The 13,586-nt window shown below is 45.2% G+C and overlaps 1 protein-coding gene across 1 annotated transcript in view; it reads left to right on the forward strand.

Annotated features, from left to right (window-relative positions):
* Positions 1–11,909, forward strand: part of PDHX (pyruvate dehydrogenase complex component X) — a 133,109-nt gene extending 121,200 nt beyond the window's left edge. Inside the window, exons 12-13 of the transcript XR_006291756.1 lie at positions 4,747–9,477; positions 11,362–11,909. The gene's annotated coding sequence lies outside the window, so the exon portion shown is untranslated. The remainder of the gene's footprint in view (positions 1–4,746; positions 9,478–11,361) is intronic.
* Positions 11,910–13,586: the final 1,677 nt, after the last annotated feature.

Consider the following 13,586-nt stretch of genomic DNA (forward strand, 5'->3'; position numbering starts at 1 on the left):
GCACCTAATCCATATTTAGGTACCTATATGAATGGCCTGATTTGTAGAGATGCTGAGCACCTGAAGTTCTTACTGACTTTGGTGCCTGGGAAGCACATGCTGGGGATCAGGGCAGATTTTCAAAGCAGGAGGAGCAGCTGCAGTGGGAGCATGTGCCAAGGACTGGGGAAGGTTATCAGAAGCAGCTATGTAGATCACTTGGGTAGCACTTCCCAGGGATCAAGGAGGGTTCTGGCACTGCGATGGGGAAGTGAGTTGACTGATGACTCCAGACTCTCAGTCAGCCTTGTCTCTCTATTGTTGGAAACATGCCTTGAGCCCCAGAACAGAATGGCCACCTACTGCAGCCAATCTGTAATCTGGCTCATTCTGTAAGGGCAAACGTTCCCACAGCAACCTTAACTCTAGCCCTTGTGAGCATGCATCACAATAAGGTCTTTGGAATCTCTTATATGGACTCTATTTACTGCATCTCTATATTGTGATCAGCAGGGTGGGAATGAAACTATTCATTGCCATGGCTGGCATCATTCAAGTCTCCAGTCAAGCAAATTTGTGTCTGGGATGCCCGCCAGCGTCTTTTCAGCGTGGAAAACAACGATGCCTTGAATACGTTGTGTTTTAACAAAAAATAAAACGCTTTCAGCACTAAAGAAAATGCCTTTGACTTTGTTCCCCCTTCCCTCCTTGCAAAGTGTCTTCAGTGTATGATTGCCGCAACCCAACATTGTCACATTGTACAGCATGGTACAAGGTCGCTTTGATGTGATTCAAGCAAAAGGCAGCCATATGGTTATGCAGTCTAGATTTCCAATCTAGATTGGAGGCCTAGTTATTGTAGCTTTACTTTTGTGAACAGTTCATTGCTTTGGTGTCTTGTACACAGTGCATTAGGCACAGATATTGGGCTGGGTGAAACTGCAGAAAGTTTTCTAAAGCTTCCTTGTTCTCTTAGCCATCCAGATTTTGTGGATCTGTCCCTGCAGGAGATTGGGCAGACATAGGATCCTGGGAGTCCTAGGTTCAAATCCCAGGAGAGTCAACTAAAATCTTTATCTGTGTGAGGTAGCAAAGTATTCCAGGCAGTTGACTTTGTTTGGGGTCTTTTGGGTGAAACCATTAAAAACTGAAATCTTGCCTTCTTTTAGGGGACACTAAGGGCCATATTCTGGCACGGCCCTGTATGGATCCAGCAAGGTGGGAAAGGACACAAGGAACATTGACCGGTTGGAATCTGGTTGGAGAGTGTAGGGTCTGCCTCTTAATGAACATATGGATGCTGGGTTTCTGCAGGGTGGGTGCAAGGGGTATGACTCCACCTACCTCCACATAGGCCAGCAGCTTGGGAGAATATACTGCATTCTTTTTAAGAGTAGTGTAATTGCTGTGCTGGTGTGCACTGCCTTAGACAGCCAAAATTCTTCTTAGGGATGTTAGCTGCTGTGTGACTCCCTGATGCACCTGATGGCACCTACGGCACAATCTAGTCTTAATGGCTTTCATAGCTAAAGCTGCTTAAATGAGTAGCTAGCCCGCAGTACCATGGATTGACTCTGATGCTATAGCACTAGTAACTCATCTAAGAGAAGAGGTTTCTGCCTTATGCTCTTGATCAAAATGTTCACTGCCCACACTGTTGTGCAGTGTACTATGCGCCAGCAGGTTGCTAACCAACATCTGGAGGTGGCTGTAATTCAGTAATTCCACCTAGATGCCAGAGCAATTTCATTCAATCCTAAAACTTAGAAGGTCCAAACCCATTAACCAGTAGTTGGGGTCCTGTCCAATACACAGGTCCATAATAAGATTTCTCTAGCTTTTTAGTTGGGAACAGGCATATCTCATCGTCTCTTTCTTTACACAGGACTCTGTCTTGTCAGGATTGTTAGAAACAGGATAATTGTGGAGAGAAGGCTTTCTTTACAATAGTTAAATACACATTATTATAAATCATCCTTGAGGGAGCAGTGTTTATGTCCACTGGCGTATTGGTCACTTTAGATCTTTAAAGACAGTTGAGACTTCCAAAAACACATTTCTGCAGTTAATGTCATTGTTTATAATCAGTCTGGCAGACTTTTAAGCTGAGTCATTCCCCTGGCATTCAGATGGATTATTCCACTCCTTTTGCTTCAGCCAAACAAATTCAGTTTAATTTATTGTACATTAACCTCAAGTTTCTGAGATATACATAATTTATGGTGGTGACTGTTGTAAAAATGCCTGCCCTGCAGGCAGGAGGCCTATGGGGACAGGAAGAGGAGAGAGAAAGATTGCCTGGAATCCTGCAGGGAGTTTTAAGGAATCTGCAAATCTATTTATTGAGGAGAGATGTGTTACATTTATAACTGAAAACAGGAAATTAAGAGCAATCTCCATTTAACTGCTGGAGTGCTGCCAAATGATATGCCTGAAGAGTGAGGGCAAATCACAATTCAGGCACTGACACAAATATCAGAAAAAACACTTGGGGTGCTTATGTTCCAATACACTGGGAAAGAGGCCGGAATCAAAACCATGAATCCAAATATCCCATATGTTTGGGATTTGTACTGGGAACTGAATTTCACAGCCATCCTTTTTCTCTTCTGTATAAGAGGAGTGAACCAAAACTCTAACTCTTAATTACCCCACACTTTGGGAAAGTCTGACTCTTGATCCAATCTTTGCACCTTGGGCCCCTCACATTGACATTCCAGTCTGTTGCCTTTAAAGCAACACTGTTTCCTTCTTTTGTGGGGCTGAATAAGTTATAGCAGAAAGCAGCAGCAAAGCATTTAACAGAAGGCAAAGCTTACCGCTGCCGTTTGATAAAAGACTACAGTAATGGATGGTCCTCAACTCTACAGCCTACAGCAGTATTCCCAGGCCCTTACGGGAGTCCTGTTTTTAGTAAAGGCAGTTGTTAGTGTCATGACAGACTCTGTGGCAGAGTCACGGTGAGGGCACTGGTACCAGTCTCCTGGATGTCTGGTAGCATGCTGCTGGGTATACCACACTCTCCAAGGCAAGTGCTGTAGGCACCAGGCCATTATGGCTCCAGCCTTCAGTGGGTTCCCACGGACACTCACTGAGTGAGATGAAGAACAAAGGATGCTTTGGTAGGGCTCCAGAAATAAATGCTGCAGTTACCCTGGGAACAATGGCTTTAAGCTACAAACTAAAAATGAAGCAACAGTTCCTAAGTCAGTCCTAGGGGCAGTCCAGTAGAGTGGTATGAAGGTATGGCTCCTCTGGCCTAGTGCCAGAGCTACTCGCTCCAGGTCACACTTCTCCTGGAGGCAGTCACACACTGGCTTGCAGATCCCTTGGCCTGTTCAGACCTATGAACAAGGCCTCCCTATTTACAGGTTGATCCCCAGAATCTGCCTGTCATGGCTACTGCTGACCACCTTGCCAACCACAGGCTGCTTCCCAGCCCAGCTCTCAGCATTGCAGTCCCAACCTGCCTGGCTTCTCTTTACAACCTGCTCCCCAGCTGCTCCCTTCAACTGGCTGTTCCAGCTTTCATGTAGCCTCCGGCTCCCTCCTGAACCACGTCCCCTCTGATCTTTGGTAGTAATTCCATTTCCTGTGCTCTGCAGACTAAGGCATTTGACTGGCTAGATGTTGTACTGGAGGTCAATATAGCAGTCAGTCAGGAGCCTGTAGGTTTATTACAGTGCAAAACACTTCTCCTGGACTGATCAATGCAATATTGCTGAAGGCACTACTGAAGGCTGTCAGCGAAGGGTGTCCTACTTTTTTGTAGGTATGGGAATGAAAGAACTCTTCAGGGGAAACAGTGCCCTCGTCAAGGTGCTTAAGTAAGATATGTATTCACAAAAGAGACTCCAGATTGACTAGAAGGTGTGTGGAGAGAGGTGGCATGGGGAGTAAACCTGATGGGTTGGTTTTGCACAGGGCAAAAAATTCTTCACCTAAAGGAGAAAAGTCCAAAATTATGGGGTTGAAAGGACATATACCCTCCATAGCTTTATCTGGGGCTGAATGCAGAAGACTGTTTGTTAAGGGGCATTTCTTTCAGGGATCACATTCCATCTGTACTCCACCATCTACACTGAGGTCCACTTCCAATGTCAGATGTTGGTTTTAACTTTAAAATACCTAAATGGTTTGAGTACTGAGTATCATCTCTCTGCTCATGGGAACTTGCAGTAGCTGAGATCTGCTGAGGTACTAATAGCCCCTAGATTTAATCAGGAGTGGTTGGAGGCAGAGAGTTAGGTGAGGGGTGGAGTTTACTTCCCTGGTCCACTCTGGTGACCTTCAGTACACGCTCCAAAGCTTATCTGTTCTGACAGCCATTTCCTGGCTGTGCGGGAATGGGCAAAGAGGATGTGTAGAAGGGTGGGGCCGATGGGAGGTTTTTACAGTCACAGTTACAAAAGTAGATGCTGATGTTGATTCCCTCAGTTTTTGAGCACCCAGCTTGAGACTTCTGTGGCGTGATTTTCAGGCATTTGTGCACCAGCAGCACAATTAGAGTCATTTGGAGTTGTGAGGGCACAGCATCGCCCAAAATTAGGCTCTGGGTGCCTCAAATTGGCAACCCAAAACCGGAAGCACCCAAAATGTGCTTAAAATTTGGGCCTTAGTTTTTGGGAGTTTCTTAGATTTGGGGCATGGGGTCCTATTCATTTTTATGAAGATTGTATTTGTTCTTGCGGAATTGCATTTGGACATTTTTATGAATAGAAAAAAACAGATAAAATGAATAACCATCTTTTTGAACATTTTTTACAGATGTACATGTCAGACTTACGCTGCCTCCAACTCTGGAGTTAGATGAGCTGAAAAGGAGCAGGTGGTTGACGTTAATAATGATGGCGTAAGTGCACAGCTGCAAAAAAAAAATTAACTTTCAAGGACTGGATTGCTTCCAGATCCCAGTTCATGTGGCTGTTATATGCAGCGCCTGTTTAGTCCCCAAAGTGCATTTGTTCTGCTTAAATGAAAACTGCACTTGTTTCCACACCACTGGCAAAGACCAGTGTATCACATAGCCATGAACAAATATAGCCTGTCTTCACTCTTGGCTTGAAAGTATATAGGCAGCCACATGCCTGTATTCCATGTTGTACAGCATATCCTGATGAGAGGGGCATGTTTTTTTTGTTCATCTTTTCATTATCACTGTCCTATCTAATTGCACACATTGGGCTAGTGATCACGATTTTTGTCATGCATGGCAGGTCTGCTTTGTGAGATTCTAGGGACACAGATGACGGGCGGAGGGGAAAGGGGCAGGAGGGCTGATCTGTTTCAGATTTCTTATACCTATGTAAAATTCATTGCTATTGTGTTCACTCCTTACTGATCCCTCCAGACTTCTAATGGACATGCTATACTGTGTCACGGGTTCTCAAAGTATCTGCTGCAAGGCTGAGAACTTTCCTTGTCACTTTCTCTGTCCAGAAAGATAAAATAACCTCTGACTTTCTGTTTCTATAAATCTCTAGGTTCTTTGGAAAACTCATTTTATTTTGTGCTTTTCACACTGATTTTCAGCTGATGCTTCCCATCATTTGACAATGAACTTGGCTGTCATACCAGATAAGAAACCATCATTCTGCTCACAAAGCATCCTTCAGCTTTGGGCTTCATGGGCACCTGTGAGCATAAGAAGGTCCAGACCTGCTCCGTTTCTTTAATATAATCTCTGTATCTTAGTGTTTATACCATGCCTGTCACTGTGCTGTCTCTCCCCCACCTCACTTCTTCACAGAATAGTTTTCAGTGGGCATGACTGACTGATTGACCTGAGCTGAAAAGTCCAAGAGCAGTTTGTCTGGTATTTTGGTTTGGCCCATTGTAGAGTTAAGGGCCAGGAGCAAAATTCAGATCTGGACACATCTCTAAGTGACTGATATCAGATCAGAAATGAAGATTTGTGTGTTCTGTCCTACTGACAAGGGGTAACATTTTCAGTGGCACCTAGGTGAGTCAGAAGCCCAAAAGTCTTATTGAAAGTCAATGAGAGTGAGGCCTCGTCTCCTATTTTTATTAGATCAGTCCAGCTACATCACTCAGGACTGTGAAAATTTCACACCCTGTGTGATGTAGTTAAGTTGACCTAACTCTGGTATTCATGTGGCTAGGTCAATGGAGGATTTCTGCTGTTGACCAAGCTACCACCTCTTGGAGAGATGAATTAACTACACTGATAGAAAAAAACATTCCATCGGTGTAGGAAGCATCTACACTACTGTCTTAAATATAAAGGAAAGGGTAAACACCTTTAAAATCCCTCCTGGCCAGAGGAAAAACCCTTTCACCTCTCTCTGCTTGTGTGATGCTTTTGCTGGGAACAGAACAGGAATGGAGTCTTAGAACTTAGTAAGTAATCTAGTTAGATATGCTTTAGATTCTGTTTTCTTTAAATGGCTGATAAAATAAGCTGTGCTGAATGGAACGTATATTCCTGTTTTCGTGTCTTTTTTTAACTTAAGGTTTTGCCTAGAGGGATTCTCTATGTTTTGAATCTGATTACCCTGTAAGGTATTGACCATCCTGATTTTACAGAGGTGATTTTTAAATTTTTTTCTTCAATTCAAATTCTTCTTTTAAGAACCTGATTGCTTTTTCCTTGTTCTTAAGATCCAAGGGTTTGGGTCTGTGTTCACCTATGCAAATTGGTGAGGATTTTTATCAAGCCTTCTCCAGGAAAGGGGGTGTAGGGTTTGGGGAGGATTTTGCAGGGAAAGCCATTTCCAAGCGGGCTCTTTCCCTGTTATATATTTGTTAGACGCTTGGTGGTGGCAGCAATAAAGTCCAAGGGCAAAAGGTAAAATAGTTTGTACCTTGGGGAAGTTTTACCTAAGCTGGTAAGAATAAGCTTAGGGGGGTTTTCATGCAGATCCCCACATCTGTACCCTAGAGTTCAGAGTGGGGAAGAAACCTTGACAACTACGGTGCTACAGTGGCACAGCTTTAGTATAGACGTAACCTATGTCACTTTTGAAAATGGGACTTAGGTTCCTAAGTCATTTGGGCACTTTTGAAAATTTTGTCATAGGAGCCCTGGATCAATACACTAAAGCTCAGTATTAAGATAATGAACCAGGAGCATTAGTCACTACATTTATCTTGCCTGATGGTCTGCATTGATGTGATTAAATACACCCAGAGAGTCCTGGCCCAGAATAAACTATGCCTTGTACAGCAGCTGAATGGATTCTTTGAAGGCTGTCTCTGCTATGATTGTTTCAAAGTCCTGGTTTGGATCTGAACTGGAATTGTTCCAAGACATTACCATAAATTGAGCTTGACTCTTTTACAGAGAAGCTTTTTTTTCACACAACAAATGGGTTATTATAACCCTGATTGCATTTTGCACATCACAATGTATTGAAACTATATTGAACTTACACTGTATTTTGCTCACTAGTGTCCCCTTGCGATAAAGGAGAGATAGGACTCATGTATAATAAATGGGCACAGCTGGGCACAAACAGATCCTCTCTGGCTTGCAAGGTACCAGCATATTTACATATCTTGTGCAGCACAATGTTACTTCACAGGATCTGTCTAAATCCTGGCCCAGACTTTACTGTGATGGAATGGCTTGCTGACTACACTGCCCACTGGAAAGACACTTCCAGGAGATTTAAGTTCAATAGTAGGAGGTAGCAACATAGCTTTAGCTGGAACTCTTTCTCAATATTTGAGATTTTCGGCTCACCATCCCTGTCCAGTTCCCTTGTACAATTACCATCTCTGTGAGAGCGGAGCTGAAACAAGAGCAATTGATTGGAAATAGGCAGTGGGACCTGCCTGAACCTGTGTCCAGTGCTGGATCAGAACCTAACAGGTTTTGTTTGTACATTGTTGCAGAAGCCATACCAGGGAGTGAGAAAATACAGGCAGTGCCTCCCCTGGACAGGTCACTTCTCAGCAGTCTGTGGAACTGGAGGGGGTTTGGAACTCTAGGACTGACAAGTCCAAACTAGCCTTTTGGAACCAATTGAAGTCTTGCAGTGCTGACTCCAGAGTTTTATTCTGTTTGTTCACTGTGGCATGATTGAGATAGCACTGGGAAGTGATTAGCAAGAAAACACCCTGGTTGACAAACATTCTGCTGAACACACTCTCTTTTCCTGGGGTCAGCCCTGAGAGGGCATTATTTACCCATGTGCCTTAGATGTCGATATACACTTAGTTAGAATGTACTGTATATGCTTATCCTGACCATTCTACCTCACTGGCAGTTTGCAGAGTAGCATTGGGTTAATGGTATTTACAGTAGCAGCAGCTTGGAAAGCCCACCTGGTGATGAGCCAGCTAACTAATTAAACTCCATGCTGGGAAAAATATGAAGGACCTTAATTAGTGCTCACAAAATTGGAAGGCAGCCAGTCAGAAAAATTTCATTACTGAAGATACAAGGTAAACCTCATCAAAATGGCATTGTTTACTCACATTGCTTGTCTTACTCTTACCCTTTCTCTCCTCCCTGTCTCTCTACCATTCCTTCTTCTCTTGATCTTTCCCATTCTTTTCTCTCTATTTCCTCTCCTTCTGTCTCATTTCTTTTCTCTTTCTTTTTTTCTGCTAAAGCCATTTTTAAGGCCTGGTCTACCCTACAAACTTAGGTCAACGAAAGCCGCATTAAGTTGGTCTAATAATGTAGGTGTCTCCACTACCAAGTCCCTTCCGCCAACCTAAGTGGCCTGTAAAGTCGACTTCTGTACTCCATCTCGGACAGGCATAGTGCTTGATTTGACAACCACGGGTTGACATGGGGATAGTGTAGACACTGCGTTGTGTAATTCGAATGAATTGGCCTCCAGGAGGTATCTCTGCTGTGACTGCTCTGGAGAGCACTTTCAGCTCCACTGCATGTCAGCCAGGTAGACAGGAAAAAGCAGCTCCCCTATTAAAGCTCTGGGAACTTCTGAATTTTCATTTCCTGTTTGATCAGCGTGGAGAGCTCGCCAGCACAGCTAATCATGGAGACTCAATGCCACAAAGATCCTTCAGCATGGAGTACACAGGAGGTGGTGGATCTTATTGCTGTGTGGGGAGAAGAGTCTTTGCAGGCAGAGCTCCAATCCAGCAGAAGAAATGCTGAAATCTATGCCAAGCTTGCACGGGGCATGGGGGAGAAGGGCTACACCAGGGACACGCAGCAGTGCCGCATGAAAATAAAGGAGCTTCAGCAAGTGTACCGGAAGACAAGGGAGGCGAACAGTCACTCTGGTTCTGCCCACAGACATGCTGCTTCTATGAGAAGTTGCTTGCGGTTCTCGGCAGCAACTCCATCACGCTCTGTGGACACCTTCGAGGAACCCTGGGTGACCTCTAGCAACAATGAGGAGGACATTGTTGATGAGGGAGAGGAGAAGGAGGAGAATGAGAGGCAGGCAAGCGGAGGATCCATTTTCCCCGACAGCCAAGAACTGTGTTTAACCCTGGAGCCCGTCCCTTCACAGGACCAGTTGGTGGCAGAGCGTGAGGCCGGGGAAGGCACCTCTGGTGAGTACACACTTCCAAACTGTAGGGGTTCCATGCTATTATTTTTTATGTTTAATCTAAACAAAAAAGTAGGCTAGTGGGTTTTGGTGGCCACTCCAGCTACGCAGAGGGTGCTCTCCGAAAAAGAGAATTTATGTGCACGGGGATGGCCTGGGAATCCTCCATGGAGCTCTGTAGGAAGCTTTCATGGAGGTACTCCTTTGCAGAAGGTTTCTGGGAAGAGCTGCCATATTTGTTCCACCATGGTAGAACACTTTCCCGTGTCACTCCAGTATTAATTCTGCTGGCATCACTGCGGCACACAGCATTGCAGCATAAAAACCAGGTCTGTACCCAGACATTTGCAGCATCTGCTCCCTTGCCATCTCTGTTACCCTCAGGAGAGTGATATCACATAGGGTCACCTAGGGGAAACGGGGGGAAGTTTTGAATGCTAGCCCTTAAACCACAAACAATTCAACAAGTAATCCGTTTCCTGTTTGGTGAAATCTGGGTCACACAACTACGTTATCCCAAATGTGCCGTGGTTGTAGTTGGAAGGGATCACCATGTATTGCACACAGCATTGAAAAAACAGGGGTGGTGGCGGCTTCCTGTTTGTCTTCCTTCCCCGCTGTCATAAATATAAAGGGAAGGGTAACCACCTTTCTGTATACAGAACTATAAAATCCCTACTGGCCAGAGGCAAACTCCTTTCAACCGCAAAGGGTTAAGAAGCGAAGACCTGGCATCTGACCAAAATGACCAATGAGGAGACAAGATACTTTCAAAGCTGGAGGGTGGGGGAGGAACAAAGGGTCTGTCTGCCTGTGTGATGCTGGGAACAGATCAGGAATGCTCTTCATAACTCCTTAAGTTAGTAAGTAATCTAGCTAGAAATGCATTAGATTTCCTTTTGTTTAATGGCTGGTAAAATAGCTGTGCTGAATGGAATGTATATTCCTGTTTTTGTTTCTTTTTGTAACTTAAGGTTTTGCCTAGAGGGATTCTCTCTGTTTTGAATCTGATTACCCTGTAAGGTATTTAGCATCCTGATTTTACAGAGGTGATTCTTTTACTTTTTCTTTCATTAAAATTCTTCTTTTAAGACCCTGATTGCTTTTTCCTTGTTCTTAAGATCCAATGTTTTGGGTCTGTGTTCACCTATGCAAATTGGTGAGGATTTTTATCAAGCCCTCCCCAGGAAAGGGGTTGTAGGGTTGGGGGGATATTTTGGGGGGAAGACGTCTCCAAGTGGGCTCTTTCCCTGTTCTTTGTTTAACACGCTTGGTGGTGGCAGCATAGGGTTCAAGGACAAGGCAAAATTTGTACCTTGAGGAAGTTTTTAATCTAAGCTGGTAAGAATAATCTTAGGGGGTCTTTCATGCAGATCCCCACATCTGTACCCTAGAATTCAGAGTGGGGAAGGAACCTTGACACCCCCACTCCCAATCTGGTGTCGCTTTTATAAAAAACATATTGTTTGGGGGGCTTTACACTAGTTCCTGTCCTCAAGCACCATCCAGGTTACTAGGGAAAAGGGGACTTTTCTCAAGTTCCAACATGTGATCTCAAGGAAGTCTTCACAAAAGCAGCAGCACGAGACCTCTCGCCCATGGCTCGTGGCCTTACTCACCATAGCTGGAGTAGCAAACCAACTCTTGCAATAGCCAGCGGTTGTGGTTATGTTGTGGCTTGCAGAGAAGCATATTGAGGGGTGTTTTAATTAACCTTTCACCAGAAACAATGTATGCACAATGTAACACCAGGGGAGGGATGATTTGATTGGGGATTGGTCCTGCTTTGAGCAGGGGGTTGGACTAGATGACCTCCTGAGGTCCCTTCCAATCCTGATATTCTATGATTCACTGTCAGTGCTACCCTTTTGCTTTGCATTCCCTGCAGCCGAAACCTTGTCCATTGGCATATCCTCCACACCGGGACAGAGACTTTCCCAGATTAGAAGGCGGAAAAAGAAGACTCAGGAGGACATGTTCAATGAGTTAATGTGCACCACCAAGAGTGACAAGACGGAGCTCAGAGCATGGAGGAATACACTGTCCGAGGACATGGACAGGGAGAACAGGAGAGTATGCAGGGAACAAGAGCATGTCACGCAGGAAGAGATGCTGTGGATTATGAAGGAGCAATCAGACATGTTGAGGTGTCTGGTTGAGGATTAAGAAAGGCAGCTGGATGCTAGAGTCCCTCTGCAGCCTATGCTGAACCTGCTGCCATCATCGCCCAGTTCTACATTCTCCTCACCCAAACGTCCTATGAGGCATGGGAGGGGGGGAGTTCGGTAGCCCTTGGACTCAACACCAGGGGAGGGTACAAGGACCAGAAAGTGCCCATTCCCGCACCTTTGATTGGTACTGCAGTGCATCTGTAAGCAAGCTTTCCTTGTTTCTCTCCCACAGTGTTATCAGCCCAGGTTATCTTACTTTTCTTTGCTGTCAGTGTGTATTTGTGTGCATAATAAAACTTAACGGGTTGAGGGAAAAAGGCTCTTTATTCATTCAACACATGATGGTTGGTGGGGGTGGAGTTTACAGGGGAGAAAATGCAACAGAGGGGTAAGGAACAACACAGATAAGTGTCACATTACTGTGGCTTATTGCTGAAACTGGTTTTCAAAGCCTCATGGAGATGCAGAGCCCCTCGATGTGCTCTTCTTATTGCCTTGGTGTCTGGCTGCTCAAAATTGGCTGCCAGGCGATCTGCCTCAACCCCCCACCCCGGGGGAAACTTTTCTCACTTTTGTTTCACAGATATTATGGAGCACACAGCAGGCAACAATAACAATGGGGATATTGCTTTCACTGAGGTCTAACCTAGTAAGCAAACAACACTGGTGACCTTTAAAACGTCCAAAGGCACATTCCACCATCATTCTGCACTTGCTCAGCCTATGGTTGAACCGGTCCTTACTGCTGTCCAGGCTGCCTGTGTATGGCTTCATGAGCCATGGGAGCAAGGGGTAGGTTGGGTCTCCCAGGATCACGACTGGCATTTCAACAAGTCCGTGCTTGCAGCTTTCTGAACCGCCCTGTGTTCCTAAAGATGCACACATCATGCACCTTTCCCGACCATCCCACGTTAATGTTGGTGAAACGGCCCCTATGAGCCACCAGCGCTTGCAACACCATTGAGAAGTACCCCTTTCAGTTTATGTACTCCTTGGCAAGGTGGTCTGGTGCCAAGATAGGGATATGCATTCCATATATCACCCCACCACAATTAGGAAAACCCATCACAGCAAAACCATCCACTATGTCCTTCACATTGCCCAGAGTCACTACCCTTCTTATCAGATGTCTGTTGGGCCCTGCAAACTTGGATCACAACAGATCCCATGGAAGATTTACCCACTCCAAATTGATGCCCCACTGACTGATAGCAGTCTGGTGTTGCAAGCTTCCATAAAGCTATCGCCACTCGATTCTCCTCTGTCAGAGCAGCTCTCATTTGAGTATTGCTGCACTTCAGGGGTCGGTTCTGGGACCAGTTTTGTTCAACATCTTTATTAATGATCTGGATGATGGGATGGATTGCACCCTCAGCAAGTTCGCAGATGACACTAAGCTCGGGGGAGAGATAGATACACTGGAGGGTAGGGATAGAGTCCAGAGTGACCTAGACAAATTGGAGGATTGGGCCAAAAGAAATCTGATGAGGTTCAACAAGGATAAGTGCAGAGTCCTGCACTTAAGAAGGAAGAATCCCATGCACTGCTACAGGCTGGGGACCGACTGGCTAAGCAGCAGTTTTGCAGAAAAGGACCTGGGGATTACAGTGGATGAGAAGCTGGATATGAGTCAGCAGTGTGTCCTTGTTGCCAAGAAGGCGAATGGCATATTGGGCTGCATTAGTAGGAGCATTGCCAGCAGCTCAAGGGAAGAGATTATTCCCCTCTATTCAGCACTGGTGAGGCCACATCTGGAGTATTGCGTCCTATTTTGGGCCCCCCACTACAGAAAGGATGTAGAAAATTGGAGAGAGTCCAGCAGAGGGCAACGAAAATGATCAGGGGGCTGGGGAACATGACTTACGAGGAGAGGCTCAGGGAACTGGTCTTGTTTAGTCTGCAGAAGAGAAGAGTGAGTGGGGATTTGATAGCAGCCTTCAGC

This window comes from Chelonia mydas, chromosome 6 (assembly GCF_015237465.2).
Source record: "Chelonia mydas isolate rCheMyd1 chromosome 6, rCheMyd1.pri.v2, whole genome shotgun sequence".
NCBI classification, from domain to species: domain Eukaryota; kingdom Metazoa; phylum Chordata; order Testudines; family Cheloniidae; genus Chelonia; species Chelonia mydas.